This window comes from Grammomys surdaster, unplaced genomic scaffold, assembly GCF_004785775.1.
Source record: "Grammomys surdaster isolate TR1022 unplaced genomic scaffold, NIH_TR_1.0 169, whole genome shotgun sequence".
Taxonomy (NCBI): Eukaryota; Metazoa; Chordata; class Mammalia; order Rodentia; family Muridae; genus Grammomys; species Grammomys surdaster.
In genome coordinates this window covers 2069008-2093035 of record NW_021604617.1, presented here as the reverse complement: position 1 = coordinate 2093035, position 24028 = coordinate 2069008, and the positions used below count along the sequence as shown (strand labels likewise).

General features: G+C 39.2%; 1 protein-coding gene across 1 annotated transcript in view; it reads right to left on the bottom strand.

Annotated features, from left to right (window-relative positions):
• Sult1c3 (sulfotransferase family 1C member 3) overlaps positions 1-19425 on the bottom strand; it is a 67663-nt gene extending 48238 nt beyond the window's left edge. The window contains exon 1 of the mRNA XM_028766639.1: positions 19352-19425. The gene's annotated coding sequence lies outside the window, so the exon portion shown is untranslated. The remainder of the gene's footprint in view (positions 1-19351) is intronic.
• Positions 19426-24028: the final 4603 nt, after the last annotated feature.

The following is a 24028-nucleotide window of genomic DNA, read 5'->3' as shown; positions in this document are numbered from 1 at the left end:
AGAGAGAGAGAGAGAGAGAGAGAGAGAGAGAGGAAGAGAGAGAGAGTGAGGAAGAGAGAGAGAGGAAGAGAGAGAGAGGAAGAGAGAGAGGAAGAGAGCGAGTGAGAGAGAGAGAGAGCAAGAGAGAGAGAGCGAAAGAGAGGAAGAGAGAGAGAGTGAGGAAGAGAGAGAGAGGAAGAGAGAGAGAGGAAGAGAGAGAGAGGAAGAGAGAGAGGAAGAGAGCGAGTGAGAGAGAGAGAGAGCAAGAGAGAGAGAGAGAGGAAGAGAGAGAGGAAGAGAGAGAGACAGGAAGAGAGAGAGAGAGAGAGAGAGAGAGAGAGAGAGAGAGAGAGAGCATCTAGGAAAGGCTATGACAACCAAATGAATTTCCTGGAGATGGACCACCATTTTGCATATGTGCAACGGGTACACACTGGAAAGGCACAGCCCCAGGGACTTCATCCCAGGATTGTTTCTCATTGCTGATATACCTCTCCTGCCACTAATATAGCCTAATGATTGTTGGACATCAGCCCACCCTATTGGGCAAACTTCCTGCAGATCAACATGAAGATGAACTTTCATAAATTGATGCTGTTTAGATGAATTAATGATTTTATAGAATTCAAGTAATTTTAGGAAGAAAGTTTAGGAAGATGGTTTTAGTTATTTTGTCAGAAAAATGTAATAAGGTTAGAATCAAGAATAGAATGTGCCCTCTCTTCATAGAATAGTAAGTAAAGGCTATATAATAAGGAATACAATGAGCTTTCATAAATTGCACTAAGAAGAGAAATAGAGTTGGGACAGATTTGTGATTAAGGAAAAAACGTTCATTCTAGGTCAGGTCCAAGGAAGCCACGGGTTGTCACTGTGATAAAGCAAGGCCATGTGAAACTGTTGCTTTGAACTTATGAGCTTATAGAATGAAACACTGCTTTGAACTTACTATTGTCATTCTTCTGTAACTCCCCTTTTGTGTAATATTTTATCTATGAGATAATTTTATAAAGAACTTTTGTCTAAGAAGTTAAACATTGCCAGAGAGAAGAAATAAAGTGTGGCTTTTGGAGCTCAACTTCATCCCACAAATGTACATATGTATATATGTCTGTCTGTCTATGTGCATGTATATACAGATGTATGTAGGTATATGTGTATGTATATAAGTATGCATGTACATTTATAAATTAATAAAATAGGTGGTCAGGTCCAACCGTGTGTGTGTGTGTGTGTGTGTGTGCACGCACACACACATGTGTGCCTGACTTTCTTTTCTTCTTCTTTTTCTTTTCTCTCTGGCTCATAAGAGTGAATAAACTCTGAGCCTCTGGCCTAGCCTGTGAGTGACCCTTGAGCAAGAGAGAAAAGAGCCCAGGTATCAACTCTTTTTTTTTTCTTAATCTCCTGATGCTATCAGTAGGAGTTAAATTGTCCAAAGCCAGCAGTTTTTGATCACAGAATAGCAAAGAGTTAAAGAAAGGGTTAAATTGCCAGAAGCCAGTGGCTTTTGGCCCAGAATATCAAACTGTTAAAGAAAGAGTTAAATTGCCAAAAGTAAGCAGTTTTGGCCATGCAACCACTGACTCCTTACCCCCTTTCATTGCCTTCTTCAGGGAACTGGATGCCAGGAAAGCCCCTGGCATGTGTGTGCATGAGTGTATATGTTTGTGTGTGTGACTGCATGTGTGTCTTTGTATGAGTATGTGTGTTTGTGTTGGTGTGTTCATCTGTGTTTGTATGTGTATCTGTACATGTGTGAACACACCCATGCATCTGTTCACCCTATACAACCCCTGCAGAGTTCAAATGATAACTTGTATGAGTAGCTTCTCTCCCTCCACCATGTATGCCCCATGCATCAACTTATACAATTATCTTGCTGTGAGCTTTCTTTCCCTGCCTCTTTCTTCTGCCACCTCAAGGTAATCAGTTTTTGTGGTGCTTATTTGTTTTAGGGCCATTTATTGATGAGGACAAAATAAAGAATGGAAAATAGAAAAGAAAATAGAGGGGGAGAGAGGGAATAGAAGTGGGGAAGGGAGAGATAATAAGAATCTTTCACACTGAATTGTAATGGGTTTTCCAATGAAAACCAATGGACAATAAAGCCTAAGGACATACATTTATTTATTTACCAACAGGATTTAACTATGTAGCCTTAATTAGTCTTGAACTTTGAGAGACCGGCCACCCTAGGTCTGCTTTTCCCCTCAGGGTACCAAGGCACCATTGTGCACTGGGCTGGATTGGTAGGGATGAAGCTTAGCACCAGTAGGTGGGTTAGACCAGATTTCAGTTGACTGGAGTGCATAAGAAACAGTGTTCTCCAGAAATGGTTTTCAGTTAAATGACTTTCATTATTGGGGGTGAACAAGGGTTATATAAACCTTGAGAACTTGGTAGGGATTTGAGGGGGTGTGGGGTGAGTACACATCATTGTCTGGGGCTGAGGTGCTGGAAATGCTTCATTTCCATGAAAAGGAATTCCAGGTACTCACTGACCATGTTCTTGTAAGAAGAGTGTAAGTTTAACTTGTAATCTGGCCATCAGACTTCATAACTATATCAACTGTGGTGGATTGTGAAAGTCATAAGGCTTATGGGTTCCAGGACATTCAGTCCCAGAACAAGGAGGAAACTGACCTACTCCTGCTGGTATCAGGAAGAGATTTTCATGGTTTGGACACATCTCGACCTCACTCTTGCTCTGGATTGGCTCCCCTGGTCTCACATCTTTCTGGTCCTACACCACCCACTTTTTGTTTTATAAAGGGGAGGTGTCATCAAAATCATCAGCCTGGATCTTGGGAATGATTTTTTAGTGAACCAGAACCTGATTGGCAGTGATTTTTGCAATGCTAATTATTTCCCATTTTAGAAACTGGATGAGACAGGGTGCCAGAAGGTTTCAAGGAAGGGAAAAAGCCAAGCCAAGCTTGAGGTTTTGAGGTTTGAGTACTGCAGTGGGTTGATCTGATGCTGCTTGTATTCTAATGTTAAATACTGGTTTCTCAAGATATGGTTACCCCCATGAGCAGATCCTCACATACTCAAGTGATGCCATGTGAACCTTCTCCCCAATTTAATTGGTCAATAAAAGGCTATAGCCTATAATTGGGCAGTGAAGGTAGAAAGGTGGGACTAGAGGTTCGAGAGAGGGGCTCTGCTGGTAGAGAGAGGGAAGAGAGGAAGACAAAGGAAGAGGAAGCTGCCATGGACCAGAACCCCCTGACCAGGAGAAATAGCAAGTAACAAGGGGCTTTATAGCTAGGGAATAAGTTGTTTGTTTGTTTGTTTTCCTAGCGTTAGCCCCTCCCGATGAAAATTGTGTGTCTTTTATATGGGCTTACTAGGGTTATAAATTCTTACTACATTGGCATACCTTACATTGAGCCAGTGCCAAAACACAGCCAGGGTTCCCTGTGCCTGAGACCCGACTAGGGGCCCTGGCGGCATGGCTGCCTGAGACACAGCCTTCACAGCTGAGGATCAATAGCTGAAAAATACAAGAGCTAGCTTTCTAACACTTTGTCAGGGAGACAGCGGGCTGATTTGGGCATTTTTGCCTGAGTCAGCCTTCCTAGGCTAGCTTTCCCACATCCCCACATTTAAACAGGACACAGGACAGCCAGATCCTGCTCCTCTGCCTGCTTGCACCGAGGGTGCCTGGGGTCAGTGTACATACTGCTGGGTGGAGTCCAACTTTATGCCCGATGCATAAGAGACAAAAGAGGATCAGAAGTACAGAATCCTCGTTTTGTTTGTTTGTTTTCCTAGAGTTAGCTCCTCCCTATGAATAAAAGAATTGGAAAGGACTGCACTGTCCAGAATCAAACACCAGAGGGAGACAACGGTACAGGAATCTCCAGATTAGGAACTAAGAGTTACAAATTGATAACTATGCAAAGAAATAGACACATAAAGATCTCCTACCTCAGAATGGAAAACAGGAAGTTTTTTACACTGAGGGAGAGGTTATGGATATATTTCCATAGGAAAAGAAAAGCTATGAGTCTTTCCAAGTTAATAAACGTTAGGCGTGACAGAGGGACCCCCTCCTGAAGATACACAGTTTTTTCTATAACTCACCATCTCTTGTCTGCTGTTGTTACTTTCTCGTTACCATTCAGAAAATTTAAAGTTAGTTGGGCACTATTTAGTCTATCCCTGTGGGTCTTTACTTTTCCTTTTGTTTTGTTAGCATTTCCTTTAAGATGTGGTTATATCTTTTTACAACTGCCTGTCCCGTAGAATTGTGCGGTATGTTGTAACGTGCTGTCTACTATAGTATACAAGAATCTCTTCATCTTACTTGAGACAAACGTGGCAGCAATCTCAGTCTTAATTTGTACTGGCACCCACACAATAGCCATTAATTCCAATAAATGTGTATTTACAGAATCAGCCTTCTCAGAACCTAAAGTGTTGAAATTCTGAATGTGTATCAGTGGTATGGTGTACAAAATTTAGTTTTCCAAAATCTGCAAAATGAAACACATCCATGTAGCATCTCTTATTTTTATTTCATTTTATTGTTTTGGTACCCTTACAGTTACTTCCAGCAGGCAATAGAGCTTAGTTACACAAAGAACACATAGGACATTTTCTTATAATTGTTAGCTGATGGAATTAAAAAAAAAATCTTTACTGTCAGAATAGAGGATTTTTTCTAAATGAAATGTTGAGGCTTCCAAAATATTTTTTTTCTATTAATAATTGGCCAATATCTTCATTTCCTTGTGCCAGTGTATCTGATAACCCTGTACAAGACCTAATATAGGTGATATATAGTGGATAGCTTCTATTTCTGATTGCTTGTTGCATCTGTATAAATAAAAAAGCAAGTCTGAATTATCTGGAATAAAATTTTCAGTTTGTATATGCAGAATAGCTCTTTTGGCATATTAAGAGCCAATAATTATATTAAGAGATTAAGGAAAACCTAATAATAGCCTAAGAATTGCACAGAGCTCTAATTTTTGAACTGGGATTACATGATCTTTGAATTACTTTGCTCATTTTGTCTGACTTATCTCTGCCATTTACAAATTACTTGTATCAGTATAGACTATAGGTGTGTCAGGAATTGGTGCTCCATTTATAATACATAGGAGAATCCAATTAGTTCATTTTGTAAACTGAAGACACTTGCTTATAGAATATTTACTGTTAATTTCTCCCCAATAGTTGCTACAAGGTTTTTGCCGATCTTCACTGATTACCCATAATGACATGGTCTCAGCAGTAGTGTAAGATACTATGATTTCTGCTAAGATTGTTTCTGACAATTGATATAGTCTTAGTCTACCTTTTATGATTAAATCAGAAATTTTAAGATATAAGTCTGCTTTTTTGTTTTTGTTTGTTTGTTTGAGACAGGGTTTCTCTTTATAGCCCAGGCTGTCCTGAAACTCACTCTGTAGACCAGGCTGGCCTCGAACTCAGAAATCTACCTGCCTCTGCCTCCCAAGTGCTGGGATTAAAGTTGTGCGCCACCTCTGCCTGGCTAAATATAAGCCTTTAATTATTTATTTTGTTTATGTGCTAAGAAAATCCATTCCATAATACTATCTTCCCTTTGCATAATGAGCCAAGGCTCATTTTGCCCAGTCTTTATGGCATCTGAAGAGCACAGATATCATGGTACAACAAATTGGATACTCCAACACAGATAAAACACAAGAAAAAGACTTTAAATCCAAACATATGAAGATGATAGAGGACTTTAAGGAGCTCCCTTTCACTGTCTGTAGGGTTATATTTATATTCTTTCTAAACATCATGTGCTCTCTCTAATGCCCACTCCTGCAAACCATTATTTGTCCTCTCATGTGTCTGCTTCAGCAAAATATCCTCTCATAGACAGCTTCCAGGAAAACATCACGTGACACAACTGAATTTCCCAAGAAACCAGAAATTTCCACATCAGAAGACCTGAAAATGAAAATAGAAGAATAAAGAAAACACAATCTGAGAGAATGTTGGAGATGAGAAATTTGGGTAAGCAAACAGGAATTACATACACAAGCATCATTAAAAGACTACAAGAGTTTGAAGAGTCTCAGGCAAAGAAGAAATTGATGCATGCATAGAAGAAAAGGCTAAATCTAGAAAGTAACTGACACAAAACCTCCAAGAAATCTATGAGAAAACTAAACCTAAGAATAAAAGAAATAGGAGAAGATTCCCAGCTCAGCAGACCAGAAAATATTTTCAACAAAATCATAGAAGAAAATTTCCCTAATCAAAAGAAAGTGATGCCTATAATCATACAAGAAGTTTACAAACACCAAATAGATTGGACCAGAAAAAAAGTTATCCTGCTACATAATAAAACAGTAAGTACACAGAACAAGGAAATAACATTAAAATCTGGATCAGAAAATAAAACATATAAAAGTAGACCTATAGGAATTATGCCCAATTTCTCAACAGAGACTCCGAAAGATAGAAAGGGACCTGGGGAGATGTCTTGCAGAGTCTACGAGACTACAGATGTCAGTTCAAACTACTATACCCAGCAAAACTTTCAATCACTATAGATAGAGAAAACAGGATATGTCATGACAAAAATCAAATTTAAACCATACTATCCACAAATCTAGCCTTACAGAAGATACTAGAAGGAAAACTCCAATCAAAGGAGGTTAACTACATTGTCAAAAACACAGGAAACAATTTCACACTAGTAAAAGAAAAAGAAGGGACACACACACACACACACACACACACACACAAAACCATCAATAAAATCAAAATAGCACAAATTAACAGTCATTGGTTATTCATATCTCTCACATTAATGGCCTCAATTATGCCCCAATAAAAAAACACAGGCTAACAGAATGGATCTGTTAACAGGATTTAACATTCTGCTGCATATGAGAAACATACCTTAACATCAAAGATAATGCAAATGAGCTTAAGAAGTGAGCTGGTATAGTCATTTATATGTCTAACAAAACAAACTTTAAACCAAAATTAATAAAAACAGATGAGGAAGGATACTTTACTATCATCAAAGGAAAAATTCACCAAAATGACTTCTCAATTCTGAATACATATGCCCCAAATGCAAGATCATTCATATCTGCAAAAGAAACATTACTAAAGCTTAAATCACACACTGAAAACTACATATTACACTGAAAACTACATATTACTAGTAAAAGACTTGAACACCACATTCTACACGTATGTTACTACTGTGTATGTAGCTTGATCTTCAGACAGTACTTCTAAAAGCCAGAGCAGGTACTGTTTCTGACTCTATTGCCTGCCTTTGAGACCCTATCCTCCTAGTGGGATTCCTCATCTAGCCTCAAAAGGAGAGGATGAGCCTAGTCTTACTTCAACTTGATAGTCTAGGACTGGTGGATATCTATGGAAGGTCTCCCTTTTTCTGAAAATAAATGGAGGAGGAGGTGGGGGAAAGGACTGAGAGTAGAGGAGGGAGGGGTCACTATATTTGGAATGCTAATTAATTAATTAATTAATAATTAATATAATTCTTTGACACATGACTGAGAGAAATCAAAGAAAAATACTCTCTTGTACCCTCAATCACTCTTCTTAAGGTGAGAGATACTTTGAATGTCAACTACAGATTCAGCAAAATTCAGTCTGATACCCAAACACTAAATGTAACATCCAATTCTACTAATCCTAGAAGAGATGACAGAAGGCAGAAGAGATTCTTTAAGACACTTCCCACAAAGTCTCAGATATACAGAAAGTACCACAGGGAAGGAACAGAGAGACTGGACACATGGGGCTGACTGACCACAAAGCCTAGTAACAGACCCACCTAATTATTTCAGCTGATTTTGTCAAAAGCACCCAGGGAAATCAAGGCCAAGAATATGGTCTGTTTAGAGTAGGTATTATTGGTAAATACCTTGAACAATTCAACTTTCTTCAGGGACTTCCTGGCCAGCAGCCTATAGGAAGAATGCTACTAGGATTTACTGGAAAAGACAATTTGATTTTGGTGGTTTTAAAACCCTCTGTATATTTATATCTATCAACTTGGACTGCGTTAATTAGTAAAACAGGCTTTGAGAATAAACATGGTCCAATCCTGAGTGTGCCAATGCTGAGGGATACATGGGGAAGAAACAGTAGGGACAGGAGACATGGGAGCCCATCCTGCTATGCTCACTTGTTTTTATATTTTATTTTTTATTGGATATTTTATTTACATTTCAGATATTATTCCCCCCCCCCATTGCAGTAAATCTCCCAGTCAAATAAGATCGATTAAATAAAACACAACTCAATAATTATGAATATAAGCTGCACACCTAGATTGGGCAGATTCACCACTACACTACTCTATTCCTCAGCTATGAGACCCTTATAAATTGTGGGGTTTTCCAAGTCACATGCTTGTCCTTCCACCTCCTGCTCCTCAGTCTTCCTCTCCATCATCGTCCTCCTCCATTGTCTTTGTCCACCTCCATTGTCTTCCTCCTCCTTCGTCCTGTCCTCTCCCTCCCCCACCAACCTCCCCTTCTCTGCCCAATCACTGGCTCTAGCCTTTATTTTACAAATTAAGGAGGGCAGAAGGTTCAATAGAAGTCATTTGTGTACTGATTCACTCCTCTGCAGCCCTTCCCAGGAAAGGGGAATTAGCATCAAAATACAAGGCCAGGGCTATCCACAACACCCTGCTTCCCAGGAATCCCCTATTTCATCTCCCTTCCTCCTGCTTCTATGAAGATGTGCCCCCACCTACCCACCCACTCCTACCTCCCCACTTTCGAATTCCCTCACACTGGGGCATCCAGCCTTCGCTGGACCAAGGATCTCCTCTCCCACCTATGCCTGACAAGGCCATCCTCCCCTACATATACAGCTGGAGCTATGGGTCCCTTCCTATGTGCTCCCAGGCTGGTGGTTTAGACCCTGAAAGCTCTGGTTGGTTGATATTGTTGCTTTCCCCATGGGGCTGCAAACCCTTTCAGCTCCTTCATTCTTCTCTCTACCCCCTTCTTTGGGAACCCTTGATCAGTTTGATGGTTAACTGTGAGCATCCGCCTCTGAATATGTCGGGCTCTGACAGACCTCTAAGGAGACAGCTATATCAGGCTCCTGTCAGCATGCACTTTCTGACATCCACATCAGCAGCTACCTTTGGTGACTGCACATGGGATGGATACCCAGGTGGAATGGTCTCCAGACAGCCCCTCCTTCAGTTTCTGTCCCACACTTTGTCTCCATATTTGGTCCCTTGAGTATTTTGTTACTCCTTCTAAGAAGGACCGAAGCACCCACACTTTGGTCTTCCTTCTTCATGAGGTTAATGTAGTCTGCTCACTTGTTTTTTAAACAGTGTGTTCTATTTTCCTTAGTTGCTTTCATTAACTAGCGGAAGCAGAATATAGAAGATGTTGAAGGATACAGCTTTTATTATTAGACTGGGTTGTCGGGGCTTCATTTTTAAAGAGGAACAGGAGAGAAAAGCTATAGATAGGAAGATGTATTTCAAGAAAGAGTAACAGCAGAGAATGCACAGGAGTCCAGGCATTACCTGGGTAAAAGTCTGTCATGTGAAAGACTTGTGTAATCAATTCATCTCAGAAGAGGGACCACAATGCACAATAGAACATAAGATCAGGGATCTAATGTCGAAATTGGTGGACCAGTGACTTTTTTCTTGGGATTATTGAAACTATATCTGAGGGGTTATAAGTAGCAAGGATAAGTCAACAGTAGCTCCATAATTAAAACAGTAGCTCCATAATTACAAAATCCATGCCATGTTGTGTGAAAATATTGAAAACACTGACACTGACATTATTTGAGCAACTAACCAGCAGCTCCACACCCAGAATGTCTCTTTTCTTCCTGAAGTTTGCTGGGCTTTTTTCACCCTAGCACATGTTTACTTCTTGTTGTATTGCTGCCTAGGGGACAAGAAAATTTAATTTTCTGCTTTTCAGGACCTGTAAACTTTTCTTTACCTACTGAGTTCAAAGGCTCTTCCTCCTTTCTTAACTGCAGCATCTGTTTTAATATGGTGAGAATATTACTTGTCTGAAAAAGAAGAGAATGCCATACTCTACTTCCTTTGGAGCCGTGATGATAAATGGCAGAAGCAGGAATGTATGTGCTTAACCTTTTGCAGAGGAAACCCGGGGTGCAACAGGCACTTGCACTACAGCTCAGCCTGGCTTCAGAGTGCTTCCCTGTCCTCCCTACCACCTCATAAGGTCATCTTTCCCCAGCACTTGTCCCTCTTCTTGTCCCTTCCACCCTCCTTTCCTGCCTCCCTCTCTTCCTTATCCCCCCAATCACAGATTTCCCTTCCCCATTTTTTCTTACTTTTATCAATCCCCTGCTTCTGACTCACTTTTCTTTCCCTGGCCAGTTGCTCACCAAATCACCGCAGTGCTCATTATCTCTGTCAGTGCTAGGCATCTTTTAGACAGCAATGGTACAAGGGAACAGTTTTTATAGGGAGACCTAGAGTAAATAGCTTCTGGTGACACCCTACATTCACAAATGCAGCCCACAATGTAAGAAGGTCTACCTCAACCAAGGCCCTTGGCACTTATATAGTAGACGTCCTGCTCAGTCTCCATGTGGGTCCTCCAACAACTAGAGTGGGAGCTATCCCTAAAGCTGTTGTTGTCTGTGGACTCCATTCCCCAACTGGGCTGGCTTATCTGGCCTCAGTGGGAAAGGATGTGTGTAAATGCAGAGACATGATATGCCAGGTTGGAGGATAACCAGGGGAGACTCACCATCTCAGAGGACAGGGGGAGGGGGAAACTATAAACAGGAAGTGATTAGAATATAAAATGAATAAATAAATAAATAAATAAATAAATAAGTAAATGGATAGGGAAAAAGGTCTGCCCCAGACAATAAGAGGTCTTCTTTATGTTTTTTTACATTCGTCTTTCCTGACAATTTGATATGATGTGGTCCTCAGGATTTGTAATATTTGTATCATATTTCTTCAGGGTGCACAATTTTTAAATGCTTTTTCATCATATGGCACCTATAACATTATGGTTTTTTTTTCTACTGTATGACTTTATAACGCTGTAGCTGGATAATTACAAGTTGGCAAGCATTTGTGGTTTAGGAGTCGAAGGTTCCCATCTACCACTCCTGTGGTGATGTGTGAGTGTCCATTATTTCCACATATCCAATGGGATTCAGACTCCCAAATATCAGGCATTTTAGTTGTAGACATTACCCCTACCTCCTGTGTGTGTGTGTCTGTGTGTGTGTGTGTCTGTGTGAGTGTGTCAATCAGTTTCTCCTCTATTTCCTTGAAATGGGCTTTGTTGATCATATAGGCAATGAAACACACAGCAAGTCCCAGGCATCCTCTTCTCTCTTCTCGCACAAACTGAAGTTAGACTTCCAGTTTATTCTGTGTACCCTGGGAATGGGAACTCATGGGCTCATGCTTGAATATCAAATACTGTAACAACCAAGCCATGTTCCTAGTTCCTATTACTACAAAACATTCACAGTTTTTTTTTAAAATAATAACCAAACATGTTAAAATCTTCAGTGTTGCTACATGAATAGGATTATTATGAAAACTACCATGGGCAAAAGCACTAGAATGCACACAATTGGAATAGGAAACACACTCAGGATATGTTTCTCTAGGAAATATTTCACCAAAACCTGTCGTGCTGCTGAAAGTAGTTTGCAATATTCAAGGCTTATTACTGAGCATGACTTGTTTCTGGGATATAACACTATCCCCCATCTGGAATGTAAATCTCACATCTAAGATAGTCAAAAACCCTTGTCAGAATAAAAGTAATGTGACTGCCATCTAATGTTACCACCTGAATTCAGTTTTCTGAATCCCCATGATAGGAGAGCAGTTCAGGTTGTTTTTTGACCTCCATATATGTATCTTGGCATGCATGTCCCAACACATACATACTCCCACATAAATTTAAATCAAAGTTCTGAATGGTGAAATAAAAACCCCATGAACAGAAGTTTATAGTCTAGTGTATTTATTAGCACTTAATATAAATTAAAAGTAAGAAACAAATTCAAACCAAAATCACAGGATGGAAGAAAATTCCTTTCCAGTGAAAAGTTTTGGCTATTTGAATGTATCTGTTGTTTGCCTATTCTCCCACAATATTTCATCTTGCTGTCTATAATAAGTTCATTTTAATTTATTTATTTAAAATAACATGTTCTTTTAATACATTATGTTAAACTTTCCTGAAAAAATAACTATGTAATAGACCTTTTGTTCTTTCATTTGAATGATTGCTATTTATTCTACTACCTAAAATCTATGCTATAAGTGATCTCCTATCTTTAAATGCAATGTCTGTGATATGTATGGCATGACAGGGCATGAATGCTGCATAAGGGGTGGTATTGCCACTTTTGGTTGCCTATAGATAATTATTAAAATTATTATCAAGTTTGCAAAGAACAACAAATGTCCTTTCAAACAGAAACCATTGATATCTAAGGGAAAAAACACAAATATCTTTCCATAAATATTTTATCTGTATTTCTTTTATCATTTTATCTGTTTTTAAAATCTATTTATTTGCAAGGCTCATTTGGCTCATTGAGACTGAACAAGTAAGCAAGAGGCCTGCATGAATCTGTGTACATCTTCTGTATATCTGTTACAGTTGCTAGGTAGGTGTCTTTGTGGGACTCCTAACAGAGGGGGCAGGAGTTTCTCTGACTCGGTTCCTTGCTCTTTGGACCCTTTTACTCCTATTGGATTGACTTGTCCAGTCTCCAAATGAGGGCTTTTGTCTTGATTCATGTAGTTTGGTTTATCCTGATTTTCTATTGTTCTCTGAAGGCCTATTCTTTTCTGAAAAGAAAAGGGTGGGGGGAGTAGATCTAGTTAAGAGGGGAGGTAGGGAACAGCAGGGAGGAGTAGAAAGTGGAGAAACTGTAATCAGAAGGTTCTGTATGATAGACGAACCTATTTTCAATAATAATAATAAAACTTAAAACAAAATCTTCTTATTCATATAAAATGCACATTTAAAAATTGTCAATTTTTTATCCAACATAAAAATATTTCACCAGAAAATGTGTTTATAAAAATTCCCTGCTTTGGTTGAGTTTCCATTTCATTGCCGTGTCCATTGCATGGACTTCCATGGTGCACTGGAGAAGCCAAATGCAAAGGGACAATTCCTCTAACCTCAGAAGACAAAGTCACTTCTTTGTGTGCCAGCAGTTAGTAAGGAGCAAAAATGAGAGAGCATCCAACATTGAGCCTCATGTCATTTCTCCCATGGTATACAATCATGGTACACATTCAGGACTGATTGCGAGAAATGAGGTGTATCGGAACATGGACTTTCCTGACATTACACAGCCTGTCCGTCACAGGAGCAAGGCATTCCTGACTGTTTCCAAGCCCTTTGCCCTGCCCTTCCCAGCCTCACATTAAGCAGGAGGCCCTCCTTCAAAGGCTACTAAAAGATTTAACTGTCTGTAAACAACTTGACCACAAGGGTTCACATTTCTTATTGGATGATTTGTCTTTTTTCTACTGCTTCATGTAAGCTCTTTGTAATTAACAGGGTCAGACATTTATTAACACATATAATTGTTCTTCTGAAATGAAAAAATATAAATATTTACAAGACTTGAGTTATCAGCATTTCCTGTGTAGTTTCTGAGATTCATGTTCTTTGCAAGGGTTTCTTTGTTTTTAGGAAAGTAAGTGGCTTCATAAATTTTTCTTTAACTCTTAGATTTCATAACTCTCCAGTCACTGACTTTATTAGGAATTCATCTTAGTGAACACCTAAAAAGAAGGTAGTATGTATACTTTATTCGAGTGTTAGCCAGTGTTAATGTGCCCTGCATTGTAGTCTTGATGTTGATACATTAGATACAGATTTCTTGTCCATATCATAAGTGCATATATATTTGTGTGTGAGGAGTGAGTACCTATTGACATTCATGTATGTATGTCTGCATGTGTGTACATGGGGAGCCAAAGGTCAAATTTGTCATTCTTGAGGTTTCAGGCTCCTTGACTTTTTTTTTAATAATTAAATTATGTGTGTGTATATACATGTGGGTATGTGCAGACATACACACACACAGGAGATACTGTGTACCTTCAGAAGCCAGAGGGTAATTTGTGAGTTTTTTCTTCAGTAATGAAGGGTCCTGGATATTGAACTCAGAGTGTCAGGTTTGATGGCAAGCACCTTCACCTGCTGAGCCAATTCACTACCCCTGGTTGGCCTGAGATTCTCTACTTAGAACAAGCTGCTCTCACTTGATGCTCCAGGGAGGGGGGATTCCCAGAGGGTCCTTCATCCTCTCAGAGGACAAGGAGGGAAAAGGATGGGGGAGTGACTGTGTGAGGGGGAGACCAGGAAGGGGGTAGTGAGGGTAGGTGGTTATATGGACCAGTTTGGAGGGAGGAAAGGGAAGGGAGAAAGTTGTGATTATATTATAATCCCCAAAATATAAAAAATAGGAAAAATACAGGCTGTTCTAAAATTTATGGAGATTCATCTGCCTCTATCTCCTGAGGAGTGGGATAATTATCTATACTGACATGGCTGACTTCAAGTATTATATAGCATTAATGGCAATTTCCTTCAAACATTTGGGGGAAGAAATTGTACCTCTTTTTCATTTTGTCTGTATTAGGGCCACACTATGTGGAAATTAAAAGCTCTACAACAGTGCTACAACCCTGCCCTCCAATTCCCTACAATAACTTTAGAGTACAGAGGTGATGATATCGTTCCTACTCAATCCTTTGAAGTCAGCATTCCATAAATACTCAAATCTGGCAAAGCATAGAAACAAGTCTATATCTGTCACAAACACAAATGCAAAGCACAACATATCAGTTCATTGTCCAAGTGTGGTTTGCTCAAGTCTGTCATGCCAAGACTTGGGAGGAAAAGGGATAAAGATCAATAATAGCCTGAGCTGAATAGAGACCTCCAGGCCAGGATGGTCACAGCCCATTAGGAACTTTGTAGCACAACAACCACTAAGGCACACCAACTCTAAATATAGAAAAGAATTCTATACCTGTGTAATAATACATTGTAATTAAAAAGCGGTGCACCACTCTTGGAAATAACTGCCACACAAATCAGAGTTCTACACAAATACTAAGCAATATAAGAAATACACATTTTGCCAGGGTGGGAGCAGAACCAGGAGATCCCCACCTTCACAGAGGAGAAGGGGAGATGTAGAAGGAGTGTGGGAGGGGATAACTAGAAGGGGGCAATGAGCAAAATGTAAAATGAATGACATAATAATAATAGTACTACTAGTAATAATAATAAAAACAATAAAAATAAATACACATCTTATCATGACCTTCCAGCATTTTAATACTTCCCACATTTGTTATCAGTTGCCTACACCATACATATCTATCTGTAGAGTAAAATCCTATGGCAAATAATTAATAATAATGATGATGATGATAATAATAATCTTAGAACATCATCACTATGAATATATTAAATTACCATGGTTTTAAAATATCAAATCAGAGTGAAATAGTCTGTCTTGAGGCAATTCCTGTAAATATGTAAGAAGAAAAGGGAGAATGTATTTTGTTATATGTGAATGTTATATGTGCTATGCATGTACCTCATTCAATTAATACCTTATATATAGTTAGATTAATGTCATAAGGGACACTCTTTACCCTAACTCTACATAGTATTTTGGGGGATCAGGCCTGGATGTTCAACAGCCCTTCTGCTGTCCCCCATACAATGATAGATATTAGACTCCACTTTATGTTCCTCTAAACCCAGTCTCAACTGAGATAAGGTGATAGGGGTAATACGTATCAGGTTTTGTTGGAAACTCCACCTTGTGTCAATAACACATGTATACTACTAGGTTCTAACCCGACTGGATGCCTCCTGATCTGACATATAGCAGTAGGTATAATGTGCTACTGGACACCAACTCCAGGGTACCCCCATTTGCACTGCCATGTGTCAGTCCCTGCTGTACAACACCCCCCCCCATACACACACCCTCAAATATGTTTCTAAGTTTCTAAGTCTTGGCCAGTGCATGATTTCCCACAAAATAACAAATTACCTGTTAGGAATCATGCCTTGGTGAACAAACCTTCAAACACATCTTACATGTATTCTTAGGTACTGGGCCCTGAATAAAGACATTTAATCCCATATTTACCTCTCATTATCAGGCTATGATGGATATATTCCTGCCACTGTACATAAAATACACTGCTAATTATTGGGCCCTATGTGACACCCTCACACCACCTACATGCGCTCTTAGGTTTCAATCCTTCTGAGTCATCGCCTCCAAACACTGACCCAGACAGTAGGCCCTGCATGATACTACAGCACATCAACCCATATAAACTTTAGGTTTTCAGACCTGATGGGTATCCCAACACTCAGGCCATGACAACTCCTACAATACTAGCAGAAGACCCTTGAACACACACACGCACACACACACACACACAACCTTGTAGCTGACCCATATATGTTGCTAGCTATCAGACCCTGATGATACTGCCAAATGCCTTACACACACTCTTAGACGTTTCAGGCACTCTTGGACACCATACACTTCCTCGCAGACAATTTGATTTATTAGGAGAGCTTCTCTGTGTTCAGCCATGGGGGCTGCTGTTTCAATCAAGCAAGCTTGTCGAGCTGTTCTGAGCCAAGCAAGTAACCAAATAATCCTTTCCCTCGTAGCCAGAGCTATCTCTTCTTCCCTGATTTCTCTCACCTGCGGGCCAGTCATGCGCTCCTAGCGGCGTCTGGGAGTCCCAGAATGGATGCCAGTTGGTCCCCGGCTGCCTCCTGGCCCAGGGCTCCCTACTCGGAGAGCCCTTCGCCCCCACGGAACCTTGAGCTGAGCGAGAACTCCCCACACTGGGCGGGGCCCCCGTTAGCGCCTGCACAGAACCAATTCAGTCAAATTCCTGCACAGCTGCTAAGCTGAGCTACAGTTCCAACCGACTGAGCCATGACAGACACTTGGGAACAACACCGCCCTATAAGATTCAAGAACCCATGCCGACACACGAGCTAATCATTCCCCACACTCCACCACCTCTCTGAGGAACCACACATCCTCTTCTAGGTATCAGATCCTGTTTTATCTCCTACTTCACATAAACTTCTAGCTATCAGACCTTGTTGAAAGCTACTCCTCCTGCCATACTTCATGAAATTGAGAAGTGAAGTGTTGGCCTTGCTTGACACTCTTCCCTTGCTCAGGCGACACCCATACTACTAGGCATTAGCTTCTACTTGACTCTTCTCACAACCACACAGAGTACAAAAATAGCAGTGTTTGTTGGCCATCAGTGGGTATTGGGATAAGGGTATGTGTGTAGCTGTGTCTGACATCTGGCATGTTATGTGAGAGGAAGGCATGGTGATAATTACAACCTGATACACAGCAGTGTATATGCCCCAAGGGATACATCAAAGTCAAGCTCTACTGCTAGTTATTGGGCCATGATGGACATTAACCTCAAACCTAAACCCTTGGGGCATATACACTGCTATTCAAAACTAAACTAACACACACACACACACACACACACACACACACACAAAACTAGATGTCAGGTCCTGCTAGGTACCCCTCATTTATTGCTGAATACCCCACAGTCCTAGATACATATATGGCTACTTATTATGTTCTATGCTTTAATCTCTTAACATCAAAGTCTCTCCCTCCAACTAAGCATCAGCAACAGCAAAGAATAGTCCCCTATAGCCAAAGTCCTCCTCACTTTATTTGGCTATGTGTCAGGTCATCCTCAGTAACACCTCCCCTAAAGTAAGGCTCTACATACATATACATATGCACAGCTATGTGTGATACCATGATAAGTATCCCCTCTCCTATAGCCAATATCATGTTTACAAACAAGGATGGTGAAGGGGCAGGCTAGTTGTCTCTTACCTTACAACCTTACAACCAAAACCCACAGAAACAAACAAACACACACACACACACACACACACACACACAAATACATACCACTCACAGCTAGGTGTGAATTTCTGCTACGTACCTTCCTCTATAACAAAAGCCCAACAAAAGAATTTAGATGCAGGGTCCTACTAGGTGTCCTCTCCTAATGCCAAAACCCTCATACAAAAATTGGTTGTGCCTGGTTTTACAAGATATTTCATTCCACACAGTCAAAGCCGTACATATATGTAAGAATTAGAGTTCAGTTCCTGCTGAAGCTATGAAGAACAAGCCAGTAGCCATCTTTCCTCCATATTTTGACCAGCAACAGTAATTACAGTGACATCAGTTTAGGAGGCTGGTATAACTGTGGCCATATCTTCAGTTGTACCACCACTCAGTTGTATTCCAAAGTGAGTAGACACAGTTTTATATGTGCAACATGGTTTCCTTCTGTAAAGAAGACAAACTTTTGTCATTTGGGGAAACTAGATATAATAAGATTGTCTTAGTTAGGTTAACTGTTGTTATGATGAACACCACACCATAAAGCAATTTGGGAAGGAAAGTGAAATTTATTTCACTCACGAAGTTCATCATCAAAAGCTGTGAGGGTAAGAACTCAGGTAGAGACAGACCTCGAGGTAGGAGTGGATCGGAAGGATGTAGAGGGATGCTGCTTACTGGTTTGTTCCTACCTGCTTTCTTATAGAAGCCAGGATGACCAGCCCAGGAGTGGCACCACTCGCAATGAGTTGGGCCTTCCTCAAACAATCACTAGTTAAGAAAGATGTTCTACAAGTTTTTCTACAGCTCAATCCTATGGATGCAGTTTCTCCATTGTGGCTTCTTCCTCTCAGATGATTCACTTTTGTCAAGTTGACATAAAATTAGCTGGCACAGGCATGTAATCTTATTAAATTAACTAACCCTGTCTCAGAAAGATAGATATTGTATGTTTTCTGTAATTTTTAGTTAGTAAACACGTTAAATCATGTATCAACATTACATGAAAGTAAAAATGGCCCTGTCTAGGGAAACAAAGTAAATTAAAGGGCTAATGGATTTTGGAGATAAACAATGTACGATCAGTATACAGAATAAGCAATTTGAAAAAGAAAATATGGGAATATGTTAGTTTAAATTTCAATTTCATGTACTATTAGAAAATGTGATTCATCAAACTTGATGTTAAAAATTGACAACAAAGTATAGTAAAAGGATTTTAAATCTTCACACAATATTAGGAGTGGTAAATTAAAATAATTTGAGCAGGAAATTTTTAATAGAAAGAATTTTAATGAATAGAAAGAATATTAACCGTAACAAATTCTGGAGCAGAGCAGGGTTGGCTGGTGAGAGAGACACTCTAAGAAATAGGAATAGCAGACAGACATCAGGAGGAACCACTAACCTGGAGGCTGAGACGGAGCAAAGCTAGGGAATTGTGGGGTTCCAACACCGCGGGGACTGACACTGGTGATCCTGCAGAGGTGGACCTGGAGCACCTGTCCACGCAGCATTGGAACACCCTGAGCAAAGAATTTTTCTTCTGTAATGTCTCTCTATCAACCTCTATTGACAATGATTAACACCGTGCCGTACCAGGAAAAGAAAATAATGGCCAGTGCCCGGGTTATTTTAGATCAAGCAAACACTGAATTTGGAAATGAGAGACATGGCATGATAACAGACACAGAATGAGATAATTTTATGAGTTCTAAAAGTTTTAAAAGTAGAGTTTATAGCACAGCATTTCAGCTACTGTAAAACGTTTTCAACGTGTTTGTATACTCCAATAGGCAGTTACTACATAAACCCCCAAGCATAAAATATTAATTGCCACAGTGTACTGATAACCAATATCTTTTTTCAGGAGTAAACAGAAAACTCAAAAAAATATTTCTTTTCTGCAAGTTTATTTTGTGCTCTGCTGTAGTAGTATAACACAACCACAAAGAAAACTTATGTTTCAAATGTACTAAATTATATACAGCTTAACACTTGCCACCTTAGTAGTTTTAAAAGTAATATTATATCAAGGCATTACGTATGCTTGCAATGTTATGTGGCTATCACAACTCTACTGTCCAAAAAATTATTACCGCTCCACATCAATATTCTGCATCCATTGCTCATTTTATGATCTTTAAAACAATGTTTTATTTTATGTATGGCAAAATTATTTACATATCAAATTGTGCTAGACATTATGGGATGGGGGTTCCTGGGCAGGAGAGGGAAAATGGGGTAAGGGGGGGACATCTGAAATGTAAATAAAATATCCAATAAAACAAAACAAAAAAAACCCCAAAAACAAAAAAAACCCCAACAACAATAGCAAAAAAAAACCCCAAAACAACAACAACAACAACAACAACAAACCATGTTTTTGTTGTGTGCAGTTTGTCCTTGTGACTGTGTACTTTACTCATGAGAGTTTTATTTAGCCACAGAATATAAATTGTCTGATGCTGTGAATAAAGTTGGCTATTACATGAAACTTTCATCTGCCTCATTTATATTTATCATATATTCTCCAGGGTCCCATTACCCTTTAGTGCAGTAAGCAGTCAACCTACCTGGGCTTACGTTATTGAAGAAGATTGGCTTTCTCTTTCCCTCCCAGCTGCTACGAATTGCCAATAGCTCTTCATCTAATGGTGGAATTTTATGCCACCTTTACTCTTTATACTGGAATTTGGTCTGGTTTGAGCTGTCCTGGGTGTTCTACATGTTGTTACAATTGTTTTGAGTTGATATGCTCAACTGCCCTGTGTCTGGAAAATGCTCTTTCCTTGAAATTATCCACCATCTCTGACTCTTCTGTCCCCCTTCCATGAAAATCCCTGAGTTTTTTGAAGAGGGTGATATGCATGTTTAGTTTTAGGCTGAGCACTGCCATCATCTCTTATTCTCTTTACACTGACCCACTGAACATCTCTGTGTCAATTGCTATCTATTTAAGAAAAAAAAAAAAAGCTTCTTTGAAGACTAAGTGTCTCACTGACCTATGGGTATATATCGGTACAGCAGTCAGTCACTGAGGTCATTTTAGTACTGTGTCCACTTAGCATAGTAATATTAGTAGCTTTCCCCTTGGGCATATGGCAACAGGTTTGTGGCCCTGTAAGAGTGCCACATATGGGTTCTATCTCATGGAGTGGGTCTTGATCCTTTCAGAAAGCAGCTGATTATTCACATTTTATTCATGTCACTGTTATACCAGTGAGCATATCCTGTCAGGCCATTATTGTAAGTCATTGACAGGCCATTATTGTAGGTCATTGTCGGGCCATTATTGTAAGTCATTGTTAGGCCATTATTGTAAGTCATTGTCAGGTCATTTTTGTAGTTCACAAGATTTAAATCTGGGTGATATTGATGATTACTTTTTTCCTACAGTATCATGCATAGCACCTTTTATCATTACAAAAGCTAAGGATGAAAGTAGGGGGCCACTTCCAGGTGAATACTATCTTAATCTATGTTCTTTGACTCAAGTACATGGAATCATAAGCATGAGGCTCTTACCGTCAAGTTCTAGAGGAACATCAAGAGTATTGAATGTAGCCTATAATGCTTGGGAGTTTATGGAAACCCCCTGACAAACAACTCCAAAAGAGGTAACTCCATTCTTGGTTAAAGAGTTTTTATTTGTTAGCCTGTGTTGTCCAGTGGGGCTACAGTCTCCCTTGTAGAGTAATGCCATTTCACACTGACAATATACATTTACAGTTAGACAATATTACATTATGTATATATTCCACAATTTATTTCCCCATTCATCTGTTTTCGGAGATGGAGACTGGTTCTGTTTTTTTTTCCATGATAGTTATGGTAACTAGGGCAACAATAAACATATATTTGTAAATCTCTCTGGGTAGGATATGGAGGTCTTATGTCTAAGAGTAGAACACATGGATCATATGGTAGTTTGGATTTTAGTTTTTTGAGGAACCTTCACTGAATTTCATAATGACTGTGCTAATTCATTCTCACCAACAGTGAAAAAAGGTTCTTATTTTCCCATATTAACCTCTTCATCAAAGGACAATGGATCCTCTGAATCAGGAGTTGCAAGCAGTTGTTATCAATTCAATCTGGGTGCTGGGTACCAAATCCAGGACTTCTTGAAGAACAGAAACTGCTTGTAACTGCTAAGATATCTCTCCAGCCCCCAGGTTTCCTGCTAACAGCCATTCTGACTGTGGTGAGATGGCATCTCAAGACAGTTTTATTTTCATCCATCTGACATTTTGCAGTCCTCTGTACAGTTTGGATGTTAGCCTATTGTCTGAGGGATGGCTAGTAATTATTTTCTCTCATTTTATGGGCTCTTAGTTCTCTTGATAAGTTATTTTTCTGTTCAGAGACATTTTAATTTTATGGAATTTCATTTGCCGAAAACTTGGGACTAGTTTCTATACTGTTAAAGTTTTATCCAGAAGGTCTTTACCTTCCCCAGTGTTTTGAAGATTATGGTCCATGTTTTCCTCTAGCAGTTCCTGCATTTTGTGTTTTAATTAAGTTGTTAATACATTTTGAATCGATTTTTGCTAAGTGAAGATATGAATCTAACTTCATTCTTCTACAGGTGGACATCCAGTTTTCCCAGTAACATTTGGAAAATAGAGTTCTCTTTTGCCAAATATTTTAGCACTTTAGTAAAAGTTAGATGCCTACAGCCTTGTCACTTTATTTTTGAGTGCTCTATTTTGTCCCATTGGTCTAATTGTCTGTTTTTAGTCTAGTACTAGGCTGTCATTGTCACTATAACTTTGCAATATCATTGAAGTCAGGTATTATGATACTTTTATCAATATTTTTTCTCTTTAGAATGTTTTTGGTCATTTGTGGTCTTTGTGGTTCCATTATGAATTCTTGGATTATTTTAACTAAATATGTGAAGTATAATACATTTTTAAATTTAAAAATTGTTTAAAAACATCATATACAAATAAATCTGTTTTGATCATATCTTCCCACCTTTCTTTTCCCTGAAATCATCCCATATACCCTGCCTTTCCCTCTCAGTACCATATGGTCTTTTAAAAAATCTTACAGAATATACATTATGATTTTTTTTGAAAGCATAGGTATAGGACTAGCTATCAGGGCTTGCGTAGCCTCTTAGAGGCTGCATCTATGAAGAAAATTCACTCTCCTTTCCTCAGCATCTATTAGTTGCCAGTAGCTCCATATTTAGAGGTGGAACAATATGAGCTCTTCTGGGACTCTGGTTTGCTTAAGCTTGTGTATGTTTTATACACACTTGTGTATGTTTTATATAGGCTCTGAGACTGTGTACATGTAACAGCCTTGTTATGTCCTATAAGTAGTTTTTTGGTACAAGCATCTACTACTTTGACTCAAAATCATCCTGCCTACTCTTCTTGGATTGTCCTTAAACCCTGGGGAAAGATAGTGTGTTATAGGTGTTCTCTTTACAGGTGAGCACTCCACGATGTTTCATTCTCTAAATGTTGACAAGTTATAGTTTCTATTAATCATCATCAACTGCAAAAAGAAGTTACTCTGATAAGGGTTGGTAGATGCATTAATTGTTTTATATGGATGAGTGTCTCTAGTTTCCTGCAGAGATCAGATCAGGCACCAGATCCCCTGAAACTGAAGTAAAGATGGTTGTGAAACAGTGTGGTTGGACTTAAATCTTGGGCTTCTGGGAATGCAACAGGTGCTCTTAATTTCTGAGCTATCTCTTTATTTCTTACATGTTGTTCCATTATTATAATAGTAATTATTTGTGAGGGAGACAAGCTATCTTTTTTTTTAATTTTTCTGTTTCTGTACTGGGATTTGTATATCGGCAATTAGTTTGTAAGTTTCATTTTTCTTTCTTTTGCATATTTTATTTTAAAAATTCAAATTCAGATTTGGATATATGGCTCAGTAGTTAAGATTTGTTGCTTTTATAGAAGATCTGGGTTTGTTTTCCAGAACCTCATGGTGACTCACAACTGCCTGTAACACCAGTTTTAGAGGACCCGATGCCTTCTTCTGACCTCTGTGGGCACCTGGTGAACATCTATCCATCCAGACAAAACTCATATATAAAATATAATAAAAA